This window comes from Bactrocera dorsalis, chromosome 1 (assembly GCF_023373825.1).
Source record: "Bactrocera dorsalis isolate Fly_Bdor chromosome 1, ASM2337382v1, whole genome shotgun sequence".
Lineage (NCBI taxonomy): Eukaryota > Metazoa > Arthropoda > Insecta > Diptera > Tephritidae > Bactrocera > Bactrocera dorsalis.
Window position 1 is genome coordinate 68430007 of NC_064303.1, and position 15870 is coordinate 68445876.

General features: G+C 32.7%; 2 protein-coding genes and 1 pseudogene across 6 annotated transcripts in view; 2 read left to right on the forward strand and 1 right to left on the reverse strand.

Annotated features, from left to right (window-relative positions):
• The window catches only part of LOC125775450 (uncharacterized), a 409238-nt gene that overhangs the window by 270824 nt on the left and 122544 nt on the right, over positions 1 to 15870 (reverse strand). The window lies entirely within an intron of this gene.
• The window catches only part of LOC105226610 (uncharacterized), a 180483-nt gene that overhangs the window by 69369 nt on the left and 95244 nt on the right, over positions 1 to 15870 (forward strand). The gene's annotated exons all lie outside the window — the stretch shown is intronic.
• Positions 1375 to 1504, forward strand: LOC125775985 (small nucleolar RNA U3; annotated as a pseudogene).

Here is a 15870-nt window from a genome sequence, read left to right on the forward strand (position 1 = left end):
CAGAAAAAAAGTTTTAAATTCGTTTTAAATACACAAATATTTTTTAGCTTCGTACTCTGGGAAATCGTGTTAAGCAATGTGTACTTTTCTGTCTCATATATAAAGTAACTGTCAAAAATGAACATGTACGTTGGTGCCAAGGGGTGCCATTTAATACTTATTATAAACACATATGTATGTATACAGTCTACTAATATTACATATATGTATATTTTCAAATATATTGAACATATGTACATACATACATAAATAGACACATAAAAATATTCTGCCAGCAAAAAGTTGTGGATAAACTAGTAAACCATAGGTCCTGAAACCCTCAAAAGTAGTGGTGAGCTCGCCATAGGCCGCATGAAGATTCCAACCACTTTTCCCTAACACGTACGTATACATGTGATCATACATCTCTGTTGCGCTTATTCAGCAGTGTCATATAAATTATTTATATAAAAATATAGCTGAACTGCTCTAATTACCCTAATCGTCAGCTGATGAAGGGTTGCATTTTTTGATTCCTAATTTTAATTTTTTTGTAGAGTTCTAAACAAATATTTTAAATTAAATTTTTTTATCTTTCTTTATTTATAAACACTTCTTACAGAATAACAACTATATTCAATAAAAAATAATTATTAACAGAATTATATAAAATTTATATATAATATCTAAAACAAAAGGAAAGATTATTTATATAAAATGATAATAATGTCTGAAAGAAAAATTAATTAAATAAAAATAGTGATGAAATCTTAAAATGTATAATTAAATAAAATTAATAATAGAATCTGAAAGAAAAAATTAATATTAACTGATAAAAAAAGACCAAAATATATTAAATACAAATAGAATTGATTCTGAAAGAAAGATTATTTATATAAAAATATAATAATATCTGAAAGAAATATAAATATTATCTGATAATTTAAAATATAAAAAAACATTTTTGAAGTTATACTTCTTATACGACGCCGGAAAAGGTTGCGATAGATTCTGGTTGCGCAACCTTCCATATAAAAGTAACGCAAAGTTGCGCAACCTCGCTCCATCCATATGAATGTAACGCAACCTTGTCTGCGAAGATGTGCGAGCAGCAAGCGAAGCGGTGACAATCGGCGATCGTTTGTTCGTTTCTTTCGGCACAGCTCGGCCGACACAACAACACAACACAATGTTCCATGCTTATGCTGTTGTTGTTTTTGTAGAACAATGTTTCAATTTTTGGTTGGTGACATATTCACATGTGTGCGCATATGTATGTTTGTATGCTTGTGCATTATTGAAGTTATACTTCTTTTTCTTTCGTTTGTCTTTCATTTCTGCGAATTCTCAACTATTTTATGTATGTTTTGGTTGAAATACTCTGCGTTGGCCTTTCAGAATCACACAGAATCATTTCTGTGGTTTTTGAAACTGACCCACGAGGACGAGGTATATGGTTTTATCTGGGAGCATGAGATTTAAGAAAATCGCTCGCTTACAAGGGATAAAATGACTTCTGAGTGGCGATTTTAATGAATAAATTCACAGAATCATTTCTGTGCTTTTGGAAATCTATACTAATAAATATTTTTTTCTTACTAATAGAAAATAAATTTATCACAGCAATATACATAAACGTAAGCAAAAAATTAATAATAAATTTATTAAGACTATACTTCTCAGGGCATCACAGCAATGTTATGTATATGTATATTAGGGATGATCGATATTCAAAAAACATCGATGTTGACATCGATGTCATAATCGAAAGCTCAATATCGATGTTCGATATTTATCAAAAACCGAACATCGATGTTGGATCCATCGATGTTGGATCCATCGATAATTTTTACATTAATAATTGACAAAGAAATAAAACACAATCTATAAATTCGAAATTTATTAAGCCACAGCCAGTATGCATAGCACATTTACGACTTATTTTAAACGTTTTTCTCGATGTTATACTTGTATTTTTAAATAATCGTAACGCATATTTCATTTTAAATGAATTTATTTATTCATATCTTTAAAAACATGAAGTACAAATTATAAATAAATGTTATTACAACTTTAAAAATAAAATATTAAATTTCACAGTTTAATGGGGAAGTAAGTATATGATTGTCAAATATCTTATAAAAATATAAATATAAAAAAATTGAATTAAAAAATTTTAGATTAATTTGGCTTCGTTATTTTCAAGTTTTTCAAAAAATTCCCAGAAGCGACTTTTTGGCGGCATTTTTAATTCTATTCATTTATAATTTATATGCATTTATAACCTTAAAAAGAATAATTTCCTTTAGCATGCGCAAAAAGCAAACAGATGAATTCGATATTTAGATAGAATTCAATCATTAAAAACTTACATATTGTTGTATTCCATGTAATATATATACATATATGCACAACACCAGTAGAATACGAACAAATCAGTAAATTTAAATAGGTACGCACAACACAATTTTTTATTATTAAACAAATAGAAGTGGGAGTGAGCGTAAATGTGCAAGACGAATCAGGAAGAACGAACGAATGAAGGGAACGACCGGAATGACGCGTTCACATTGTGAACGCAGCCACAAATCAGTTTGTGAAGTTCACAACTAAAAAATTTGATTTGTGGCTGCGTTCATAGAAGACATAATTTGTTTCCCAAGTTGCATTGGTTTGGTGGACGTCCGTGTCGTGCGTGAGGCCGTAAGTTGACATCGATGATTGATTCCGTTAACAACGATGTTGCGATATTTTTCGTATGGCAACATCGATATTAAAACATCGATGTTTTTGCTTTCAACATCGATGTTCATCGAGCATCCCTAATGTATATACATATTATGCATATGTATTGCTGTGATAAATTTATAGCGAAAGCAAATGTTCTACAAAGTATGTATATTTCTATACTTAAACAAAATTATTGGAACCATCGTATGTTTCTTGCATTCATAACCAAATCATACTTAAGTCAGCGCAACCTAATTGTCAATGGTGGTGTTGGTGGTAAGCGCTTGGAAGGTCAAGATGCTAACACAGGTCCCAGGTTCGAATCCCGACAGAATAAATTTTTAATTTTTTGCTTTTAACATCGTATACTATAAAAATAAATATTTTTCTTTATTTTAATTTCTATTAGTCAGAAAAATATTTATTTGTATAGTATACGATGTTAAAAGGCATACATCTTCTATCCTATCTTGTGTATCTGCACATGCTCATATGAGTGTATGTATACGCATGTGCGCGCATTGACTTGCATGTTCATACATTCATATATACTTATATGTACATATATTTGCACACATTGCATCGTACACATATGAATATGTCACCAACAAAAAAATGATCTTCACAAGTCAATCCGGCAGCCAAATTGGCGAAGAACAAAAGAGAGATGATTACGCTGCATATTCTCTTACGCAACGAAGAGACGGAACTACTTTCTGAGTCAAAATTCATTCATTTAGACTTTGCTTTATTCTTCATTTTATGCGCATAATAAATTTATAAAATGTGAATTTAAGTTTTCTAGTTTTCTTTCATACAAAATGATATGCATTTCTGAATATCCCTAAGAAGTATAACTTCATCCGCGCGTAGGGACTCCACGCACCTTTTTTTTTCACAAAATATATTGGATTGTGCATGCCGCCTGAAACGCCGCCTAAACTGCGCAGTCCAATTTCAAACAACACGCACTTATTTTCACATACTTACTTAACAATTTATATTTGCTGTTTCTGGAGATATTGCTGCTGCTGCTAGTTCCAATTCATTCTGATTTCCAATGCTATAAAAACAAATGAAGTAATTATTTGCAAATTATTTAAAAAAAAGTCACATAAAATCCATTCACTTACCTTCTTGTCTTATGAGCACGAATAACATGCGCCTTTCAATCGTTTTTTATTACCCTTTTTGTGATTTTCTTTTGGCACTATTGACAATTATGTTTTCTCATTCGCACTCATTCAAATAAATCAAGAAATGAAAGAAACTTTTATGCGATGAAAACAGGTAAACAAAAAAATAACTCGAACATGTGCGTTGGTGTCAGTGTATAGAGAAAAAATGTATAGTTGTGTTGAAATATTTGAGAAAAGTGGTTAGCAGGGATACCATGTGGTGTGCAGCACATACTTATACAAGTATATTTGATTACATACGTAAGATTTCAAAAATAGTTTATAAGGCTTACAAATATCAAAATATATTTAGAACGAATATTTCTCAGCTCGAGTAAGGCTTTTATTTTTCCCCCACCAGCGGTAAAGACTTAAAGATTCTTATTTGAGTTTAAAGTTTGATCATACAAATCAAACAGTTTGATATTACAATTCAAACATTTGGTCCTTCGAGCCGGATAAGTAGCTCGAGCCAAAATTGTAAGACCTGTATGAATAAAATTAAGTAAAAAATAATATATAATAAAGTATATGTATGTACGAGTATATAGGCAATATAAAAGACTTGTTACTTACATAGGCAAATTAATAAGGAAATTGTAAGACGGGTGCATGTTCCCGCGTATTCGTTTGTTCACATATGTACATAAGCCGTATTTGTACGAAACTAAGCGCTGTGTAAAAGCTGTTGTTCAAAAAAGTATTCAACGGCTAGCCCAACTGCATTATACGAGTATTGGCAGACTATTGTAAAAAGATCGACATACATACATATATTTGATCTATTATTGAAGAGGCAAAAATAAAAATGTATACCTACTGCCGACGAGGATGAAGTTGAAAGATATGAAGATCGTTTTAAGAATTTTTTGAGCAACATGGAATGAAATTTCCTCGAATTGACACTCCAATACAACAATTTATATTTTAATGTTGAGATAGAAAATCTATCTTTTGATGTCACTGACATTATGAAAAGATTAATAAAAAAACACAAAACCAATTTAAAAAATAGAAAAGATGAGCTATACGTATTATCTTTGGCAAGCTGCGCGTGGAGGGTATAGCCTTCGAAAAGTATCGCATATATGACATATTGAGGAATGGCAAGCTGCGCGTAGAAGATATATGTAGTTATAGCCTTCGAGAAGACTTGCATAGATGACATTTTGAAGGAAGACAAGTTGAGCGTAGAGGAAATTACTTTTGAGGAGCATTGCACATTTGATGATGTGAACAATAAAATGTCTCCTTTGGAAATTGAGGAGAATGGAAAAGATGAGATAAAAGATCTTGCAGAAAGAGATGTTGAGGTTGATGACAAAATGGAAGAGCACGACCCAATGGTAGCTTATAACAATTCAACAATTAAATGCGACCAAAAACCATGCAACCTGGAAGAAACGAAGAAAACAGAAGAATAAAAGGAATCTTGGAGAGTTAAATATTTAGATAAGAAGAGAGAAAGAGAAGACTTTAAAGGTATTTTATTCTCCGGGAAAGTCCTTACTTCGGAGGAATTAGGGAGGCTGGTTATGTTGTCTTGGAAGCAACAATGGATCCTGACTCCCTTGATTAAGAGCCAAACGAAGACATTACAATTGAAGTCGCTGAAGATGCAGTTATGACAGCGGAAGATGCAATACTGTACCCAAAAGCCAAGAAGAAGAAACGGATGGGATGTCTACCAACAAAACACATACAACAATCACAGAAATTCGAAAGCAATGAAGATTTTATGAAATCTTACCGCTGGCGGGAGAAAATGAAAAAGTATTTTTTTTGAGTGAGAAATCTTTCATTCTGATTTTATTTTGATATTTGTAAGCCTTATATAATATATTTGAAATCTTACGTATCTAACTAAATAATATATGTGTATGTACTGCACACGACATGGACTTGTTTTTAACTATCCCTGCCAACATTTGGAAGTGTTTTTTAACGCCAACGCCAAATACGTCACGCTTTAGTCACTTCCGTACGTTAAAATAAAGATAGTTGTCGCGTTCACGTGTCAAACGCCAAATGCGTCACTTTTAAGTCACTTCCAGACGTTAAATTAAAGATTGTTGTCCCATTATGCAAGAGATAAACAATGAACGCGATCACCGACGTTGAAGTCGCAGCGACTGCAAAATGAAATTAGATGAAAACAACAGAATAGAAAAAGAAGTTGTTGACATCTGGTTCATTGGTTTTGTGTCTTCTGCAGTTTGTGGTCAGTGCTAAAGTGCGATATTGTTTTTGGAACTAGTAAAATTATTTGTTTCGTGGTGTTTTAATTTGAAGTATTATTGAAAATATAATTAAAATGAGTGAAAGATGATAGCAAAGGCTATTAAATTTAAAAATAAAAGAGAAGCATCTAAATTAATATGCATTATTAATGAGTGCACATATAGCGGCAGTCATAAAGTTAAAAAACTAAATGACGGAAGAAGTCGTTGCGTTAAAAACCGAAGTTAAGCAGCAAAGAAATATGCGTGAGAAGGATGATACGTCTCTAATACCTTCCTTGCCTTTCATGGATGTCAAGGCCTTTATTGATTTTGACACGAAGCTGCTGTTGAACGACAAAATAACATCTCAGCTGGCAGGTCGATTTTCTTATACTAAATGCCCATAATTATGAATAAATTTGTATATTTAGAACATATTTAATTTTAGAAAAATATCATATATGGAGTTGGAGGAAAGGACTTCCCTGCATTCCTAAGAATGGCATTGAAATCCATTATATTGGATGCCATGGCCGTTAATTTAACTTGGCGTGGAACAAATGACAAACCCAGTATCCAACGCTTTACAACATTTGCACTAATAAAAAGTAATATTTCACATAAGACTATAACTATAAAGAAATCAATTAATTCTATTTTCCTATAGATGCCTGTCATTCCAAATATTCGAACTCGACCGATATGGATATAAATAAAGTGTGTCAACAGCACATACTTCACGCCCGAGACAGAGTACAAAAAAAAAAAACAAACAAACAATTAATGAACTGAAAAATTAAAAAAATCGTATTTCTAATATTCACATGAATTAATTATTTATTTTTTTTTTTTGTAATTACATTTTTGAATTGAAATAAATATAAAAAATTTAAAACGAAAAATTTAACTTCCACAAGTCAATAATATAGGGTGATTTTTTAAGAGCTTGATAACTTTTTTAAAAAAAAAAACGCATAAAATTTGCAAAATCTCATCGGTTCTTTATTTGAAACGTTAGATTGGTTCATGACATTTACTTTTTGAAGATAATTTCATTTAAATGTTGACCGCGGCTGCGTCTTAGGTGGTCCATTCGGAAAGTCCAATTTTGGGCAACTTTTTCGAGCATTTCGGCCGGAATAGCCCGAATTTCTGCGGAAATGTTGTCTTCCAAAGCTGGAATAGTTGCTGGCTTATTTCTGTAGACTTTAGACTTGACGTAGCCCCACAAAAAATAGTCTAAAGGCGTTAAATCGCATGATCTTGGTGGCCAACTTACGGGTCCATTTCTTGAGATGAATTGTTGTCCGAAGTTTTCCCTCAAAATGGCCATAGAATCGCGAGCTGTGTGGCATGTAGCGCCATCTTGTTGAAACCACATGTCAACCAAGTTCAGTTCTTCCATTTTTGGCAACAAAAAGTTTGTTAGCATCGAACGATAGCGATCGCCATTCACCGTAACGTTGCGTCCAACAGCATCTTTGAAAAAATACGGTCCAATGATTCCACCAGCGTACAAACCACACCAAACAGTGCATTTTTCGGGATGCATGGGCAGTTCTTGAACGGCTTCTGGTTGCTCTTCACCCCAAATGCGGCAATTTTGCTTATTTACGTAGCCATTCAACCAGAAATGAGCCTCATCGCTGAACAAAATTTGTCGATAAACACATTTCGAACCGAACACTGATTTTGGTAATAAAATTCAATGATTTGCAAGCGTTGCTCGTTAGTAAGTCTATTCATGATGAAATGTCAAAGCATACTGAGCATCTTTCTCTTTGACACCATGTCTGAAATCCCACGTGATCTGTCAAATACTAATGCATGAAAATCCTAACCTCAAAAAAATCACCCGTTATAAATTTGTGTGTTTACCTTTTTCTGATTCAACTGTACTAATTATGAAATTTTGTTTCATCAGCATGAATTGTATTTTGTATTATGTCATAAAGGGTATTCATTATGGGAAAGAAAGTAGGCCTCTACAGTTTTCACTGCAGATCTGTTACCTTTTTTTACACAGGAAATAAAACATTTATCGGAAATAAAGTAGGAATTTTGCATATTTATACTCTGAACAGTGTATATTAAGTTTACCACTATGTTTGTGCATAAATGATCAGCGTGACAACCTGAGTCAATTTAGCCATGCCCATCTGTCTGAATATACGCGAACTAGTCTTTCAGTTATTGAGAAACTTTCTGAAATTTTGTATCCGTCTTTTCTCCCCAAGAAGTTTCTTATTGGCGGAACCCCCGATATCGGACCTTTACAAGGACCCAAGAAAACTTCAAAGAAATTTTTCAGGTCAGATCACATACTATACTATACACTACAAACTGAACGATCGGAGATTTCCTCACGAAATTCGGCAAGAGTTATAGTCTAAGGCAATCATGTAATCTCCGAAGAAATTGGTCAGATCGGATCACTATATCATATAGCTTCCATAAAACTGAGCAATCGGAATTAAATTCTGTTAATGAATCTTTTATATTTGTCAAGGGTATTAAATATTTGTGGCAACCGAAATTTACGTTTTTTCTAGTAGGTATCTTTATAGGATGCTGCTTTAACAACTTCAAATAGTGCAAAACAGATCGGGCGAAATTTCATTCCTTATTTAAATTAACTCAACATTATTTAAGCATACGATAAAAATTCTATCGATATATCTTTTTTCCCACTCTTTTGTAATCCGTTATGTGTTTCAACTCTTCTGTGGCATGCAGAGGTAGGAAGTTGAAGGCTATGCAAAGAGTCAGCAGATTGTTTACCATTTGCTACTAGTGGAATAAGTTTTGTCGGCATATCTGCTGAATGAACGAAGTTGTACTGTTTTTTTCACACTATGGTGGTCTCTGGTCTTGCTCTGCTGTCGCAACATAATAATATAAATTTTATTTCTTGAGCTTAATATAATAGCCCATTTCGTGAGAAAACACGTTCACCAAACTTGGTTTTCAATAAATGTGGCTTTTGACGCCGTCCTGTTGGATCCAGTTAATGTGCAAGTCCTTATCATCCAATTCGGGCCAAAAATATTCTGTTATCATTGAGCAGTAGCGATTCCTATTCACAGTGAATGTGCCGGTCTTGATCAGCTCGGAAGAAGTACGGCCCAATGGCGCCGCCGGTCCATAAACCGCACGGAATCGTAATTTTTTTCTGATGTTATTGTGGCTCATGGAGTAAGTACAAATTTACTTTCACAGAAACAAAGAATTTTATTGATATCCCAAATCGTTTTTGTTTTATTAAAAAAAAAAAAAACATTTGTAGCGCTCTTATTGAAAACCCCACTCTTAAAGTTGAGGCCACTGACTCCGAATTTCGGTAGTAAATTTTAATAATTAATTTCCATGATGGAACGGCAAACCTCACTAAAGAGAACTGTTAAAAGAGGCGGAAAGAGTTTGGCTCTATGCAGTCACGCACAATGGCGTTCAATGCCTTCCACGATGTTGATAGCCATTCCGAAGACTTCATTTTGAAAACGACTCATTAATACTTTCGAGACTGTCAAGTTTGATGATAAAAACAGAATTTGGTCAATTACACAATCGCAGAACGCCATCTTGAGCAGGGGTATCTATCTATCTGGTCCTCTTATTATCGGCCTCTATAATTCATTGTTCATTGCAGTCCTATTTATTTTTTAATAATTTCGGGGGTTCGAAGTGGTTTTCCCGACACGGGAGGTTTGTTTATTAAGCTCAAAAGACTTACAGCGCAAAATAAGGAATTTCATATTATATTTATGTGAATCAGTATCCTTGGCCCCTTTTTTAGACTATGTGTTTCTTTATTTATAATTATTTAATACGTTAGTCACTTCCCCTATATTAGTCCCATATTCATTATGAACGATGTGCTATGAAAAATTTGGTATACTAAACTTGCCCAACACAATAATCGGAAGGTTTAATTATTGAGTTTATGGATCTTAATATTGAAATATCATGCGCAAAAAAATCTAACATTTTTAAAATACTCAAAGCAGATTTAGTATTTAAGATCTTAATAAGGTCGATTTGTGTTAACCTTGAGTGCGACATTTCACATACAATTAAGGGTCAAAGCCACGAGACATCAATGCGTATTAGGTTGTTGAGTGCTATGAAAAGAATTTACATCTTAATAATCAGGAAAATCGCAATACCAATTTATGTTATCAATTTACAGGCTGCCACAACCGATTTGCATTGCGAACATTTTTGTTATGTTTTAAGACAAATGGATTGCTAAAAACTATGATACCTAAAGCACTATAATACCATTTGGTAATAACTGAATTAAGAACTAATATTTTTTTTGGTTTATATACCACGAGACATCAATGCGTATTAGGTTGATGAGTGCTATGAAAAGAATTTACATCTTAATAATCTGGAAAATCGCAATTTATGTTACCAATTTACAGACTGCCATAACCGATTTGCATTGCGGACATTTTGTTTTAAGACAAGTGTATTGCTAAAAACTATGATACCTAAAGCACTATAATACGATTTGGTAATAACTGAATTTCATATCTAATATTTTTATTTGGCTTAATTCGGCATAAAAAAATTATTAAAGAGAACTCACTATAATTCCATTGTTAAAATTCAGAAATTCCAAATAAAAAAGTGGTGTCTTATCATGTACACACAGATGCGAATATAACTAAACTAATAACTTTCATGCATAGTTAGAGCGTTACACCACCTCGTCGCCTATAGGTTTACCTAAACCTACCTCAGTTCAGGATACCACATCCAAATTCGTGAAAAAACAATAAAAATTATGATATAATTAAAAACTAATACTGCATATCAGTTAAAGAACATTTGGATTCCACTATCTGCTAGTTTTTATGTCGTCCATTATACTAAAAGTATTCGAAAATATAATAGTCGACTTCATCTTAAACTACGGTTGCCGCAGTGGTGAAGGTGGAAAAATCTGGAGACGATACTGTCGTCTAAGTATAAAATTGGATGTGAGCAGAGGAAGTCAAGGGAAACGTCGACTTGTAGAGCGGTGACCACTTGATTGGCATCACTTGCCGAAAAATATAGAAATAAAGTTACTATAAATAGTAACAAACATATTAATGGCTACACACATATGTCTACATAAGGAACATATCATCAAATTTATAAAAATTATAAAAAGCAAATCCAACAAGAGGAAAATTTTAATATATTTATAAGGATACTATTGTGTGATGGAGTATAACGAAGAATTAGAAGTTTAAAATTCAGTTAAAATCAAACATTAAGGAAGTTAAGAGTAAGAAAAGAATTCTTACATTTCAAAAATATAAATGTACATGATTTTTGGATCAACAGCTGAAACAACAAGCATATACTCCTTTAAACTGTATCTGCATAGATTGAGCCGCATATATATGTAAATACTTAAATACTACTCAGATACTAAAAATCTTATCAACAAAAAATCAAAAATCAAGCTCTGTTTTCATAATAACTACAATAATTCAGAAGAAACAAGATGCAGGCAGCATTGATGCTAAGATCGAAATCTCGGGTGGCGAGAAGAAGAAAGCTCCGAAAATTGGGTGGAAGACTTGAGTTGCCCAGTAATGTAGCAACAAAAGAAATTGCTCCATTCCCTCGATATCCACCAGAGTCATGGGTAATAAAGATATTTTATTTTAACTGTTTAGTAAAATGCTTTGCTCCAATGGAATTCCATATATTACCTACTACTACAAATGATTATCTACTCAATTCATGTCAATAATTTATTTTTCAATACAATACGCCCCTTGCTCAAGTAAACATTAAATTGATTTCGCAGCCAACTTGCTTACCTTCACTTACTCATATATTTTGCCACCCATTCTAAAGATATTTATACACTTAATTCATGTAATAATTTCACAATCTTACTCCCTTCTAAATCACACTTCTGTCTCTTTCGCTCTTTAGAACGTAGAACATCAAATTTTTAGAAGAATATTTAGAGCACACAAATAGTAGTTTTGTACAGTACGTTAATTATTATAATTTGCTTTTAGACCAAGAACAGCATAAATGAGTATATAAAATATACTGCATATATTATATATATACATATATATATATATATATATATATATATATATATATATATATACATATATATTTAAATATACAAATTATTATCTTATCTTATGCTTCATTAATTTGAAATTAAACATTAGAACATTTCTTAACCGCAATTCCTGCTATTTTAAAGCCTCCTTAAAAAAGTATGGTTTTACACATCCATAAACCGTAAGTGACAACTATAAATGGTTGTAGTAGTTTTCATCTTTTCATAACTTCTGTATATACTATAACAATATAAACATAAATTATATTTTAAATTTGATCGACATTATTTTTTATACATTTTTTTTTATAGTATCCTAAAGATATCTGTAATCCTTCAAATGAAATAAAAATGTTTCTACTTAACACTCAATGATGTTCCGAAGTAATGACGATCAGGGAAAATTGTATTTAATTGAAAGTTTTCTTGAGTTTTAAAAAGTTCGTTTCCTCAAACGTTGAATCAAAGATATACATATGAAGATGTTACTAGCAGCCATGTGCGTGGTGGATTGTGTGTATCATACTTTACTAAGCATGTTCGAAGTTGATCGTTTTTAATGATAAATTACGGGAAATATTTGATCAAAAATTGATTATGTTCGATTTCAACAAATATAAAAGTTTCAATACATTTTATTCTAGTATTTTTCGTATTCCTCTCAATTTTAAATTCTAATCAATTCCCTTAAATAATATGATAACAGTTTCGTTAATATTTTACCCAATCCTACTTTTTTATTGAAAAGCTCTCTAATTCGATCCATCCATGTTAAGTAGGTTTTGTCTTGCTAAATTAAAGACATATTTAAATACATGATTTTATATGTAAACATATTAAACTAAAAAATTACATATCATCCGAAAGGTTGGCGCAATCACAACAAAAAGTTGAGAATATAGTAGACGGCTGTGACGCATTTCTAAAAATGTTCTTCTATACTGGCGTTGACACCACTTCCGGGTTTATAGCCTAGTTTACAAAAGCTTGCCAGTCGTTCTTCTTTTTCGCTTTATGACGCGAATAAGAGATTCCAAATATAGCCATGTTCTTCTCAACCTGGTCTTTTCAACACACTGGAGGTCTTCCTCTTCCCCTGCTTCTCATGGGAGGTCTGCGTCGAATACTCTCAGAGCTACTCGCTGAATGGTGTCAATGTCGTCGTATGTCCCGTTACATCGTGCAGCTCATCGTTCCATCGCCTGCGGTATTCGCCGTTTCCAATACGCAAAGGCAAAACTTTTCTCTCAAGTACTCATAAGGCCAACTTATCAGATGATGTCAATGCCCATGCCTCCGCACCATATACTTAGCTGAAAAGGAATAATGTGGGAGTCCCTGTTGGCAAGAGTGATTTTACGTGCTTTCAAAGTTATGACTGCCTACAGTGACGTGTGAGCCAAGTCACGAATGCGATGACTGTTTGATTGATGACAGGTGATATTACGTTTTGTCCTCGTTCTCAAGCAGAACTAAAGCCGCGGTTTTTGATGCCAATGATATCAATATCATCGGCGTACGCCAGCAGCTGTAGACTTTTGTAGAAGATTTCTCTATTTAGCTCTACAGCTCGATTGTAAAAAACATATAATAGGGAGTCTTCTAGCCGGAATCCTTGCTTGGTATGGAACGGCCCTGAGAGGTCCTTACCACTCCTGACGGAGCTTAAGGTGTTGCTCAACAGCTTATACATCGTATTAGCATCCCCGCAAAGCTAGTACCAAGTTTAGACATAGCGTCATAGAGGCAGTACCTTTTCGTGCTGTCGAAGGCGGTTTTAAAAGCGACGAATAGGTGGTGGGTGTCAATCTTCTTTTCACAGGTATTTTCCAAGATTTGGCGCATAGTGAAAATTTGGTCGATAGTAGATTTTCTAGATGTTAAGCTACAATGATAAAGTCCAATCAGTTTTTTGACATACTACTCTCTATAAGACCTTAAATGCTATACTAAGTAAGCTTATTCCATAGTAATTTTCGCAGATTGTGGTATCCCCCTTTTTATGGACTTATATTTCAATCGTCAGGCAAATAAGCTACGCACCTTGTAAATATTTCGCCGTCGTATTTGAATAACTCGCTTTGTTTTTCTTCAGGGGGGTAATTGCTATTCGAACCACATCGTAGAGTGGCATTTGAACATCTATTCCATCGTCATCATTGGGGAATCGGTTTCGCCATCTTCAGATGTTACATTTTCAATGTGTGCTCTGAATATCAACCACTGGAGCAAAAGATTAGTTGATATACAAATATAAAAGTTTTGTTGCCAATAAATGACAAATTTATTTATTTACAATTGTTTGCAATTCTATGATTTGAAATATGAGATTTTATTAAGTCATCAATGCTGGGTTGTTAGTAATTAGTCAATGGTACTCCTATTTAAAAAATATGTATTTGTTTTACAAAATATAGCCAGAATTATTAAATTTGTGCAGTAATGTTATTATTATTACATAATACAGTAGTTTTTTATCTGTTCATTAATTATTGTATAATGTTTAAATTATTAAAGTTCTACAAATAATAAAGGTTATAGTTAATATGAGTTATATGGTATTAAGTATTGTGGTGATCATATATGTATAAAGCTGCGCAGACAATAATGAATTTATATTAAAACTGATTATAATTTATAAAAGCTCATATAATGCTAGTGAATATCCAACCAATTCGAAAAATCATTTATTTTCAGAATTAGAAAGATTTTAGTTGAAAAGATTTTAGTTCCTTTCCAGCACGTTTACGTTTTATAATATTAGTACGAATTACAATGTAGTATATTAAATAAATGACTCACTAATATTTGCAGCGTACAGTATTTGAACATAGGTGTAGTTATGCATATATAGTATACACAAATCATTTAAGAAAATTTAAACAAAATGGTCTTAAAAAAAATTAAATAATTTATTTTATACAAAATTTAATTTATGGTGCCACATAACGATCACCAATGCTCTAAGAAGTCAAGAGATTTATTTTATAGTATGCCAGTAGAGCGATCAAAGCAGTAATTGTACAATCAGCCGAAGGTTTTATATTCCTTACTGGTGTAGATAGGGACATTATTTCTATATGTCGAGGTAAATTTAAGTCCGCAGCCACACATACGGAACGAAAACTTCAATAAACATGTAACACTAGTTGGCCTTTTCGCAAAAAGTATGCGTGCAATATTAGCCTGTAGTGAATAAATGAAGATTATCCCGTTAGTTTTGAGAGAGTTTCTATTATCCGGACTGTGCCAGCGCAAGTTAACTGGCTTGCTGTGATCAACAATGCTTTTCGGAGCCAAATGAGCTATAAATACATATAAGAAATAATAAAAACAAAACTAATTTTCCGTAAAAAATAATAAAAAAGAGCCCGCAGTTCGAAAAAGAAGTACCAAAACATAATTCTAAAAACCTGTATCTTTCCAAATCTTGATATAAATTCTCAAACAAGTGCAAAGAAAGGCGAATAAAATGCGGGTACATAGTGCGTAATGTGGATAACTAACACCCTTTCTTTTAAGTTAGAAATTAGCCTCAAAGCAGTCTGTCAGTCTTCCATTTGGTTATTTTGTATAATAATTGAATATGTATTTTTACTGCTTTACCTTCGAATCCTAGTTGTTGCAGTCTATAACATAATAGGAGGGTTCTCTTGCTCTTGCAAGATTGCAG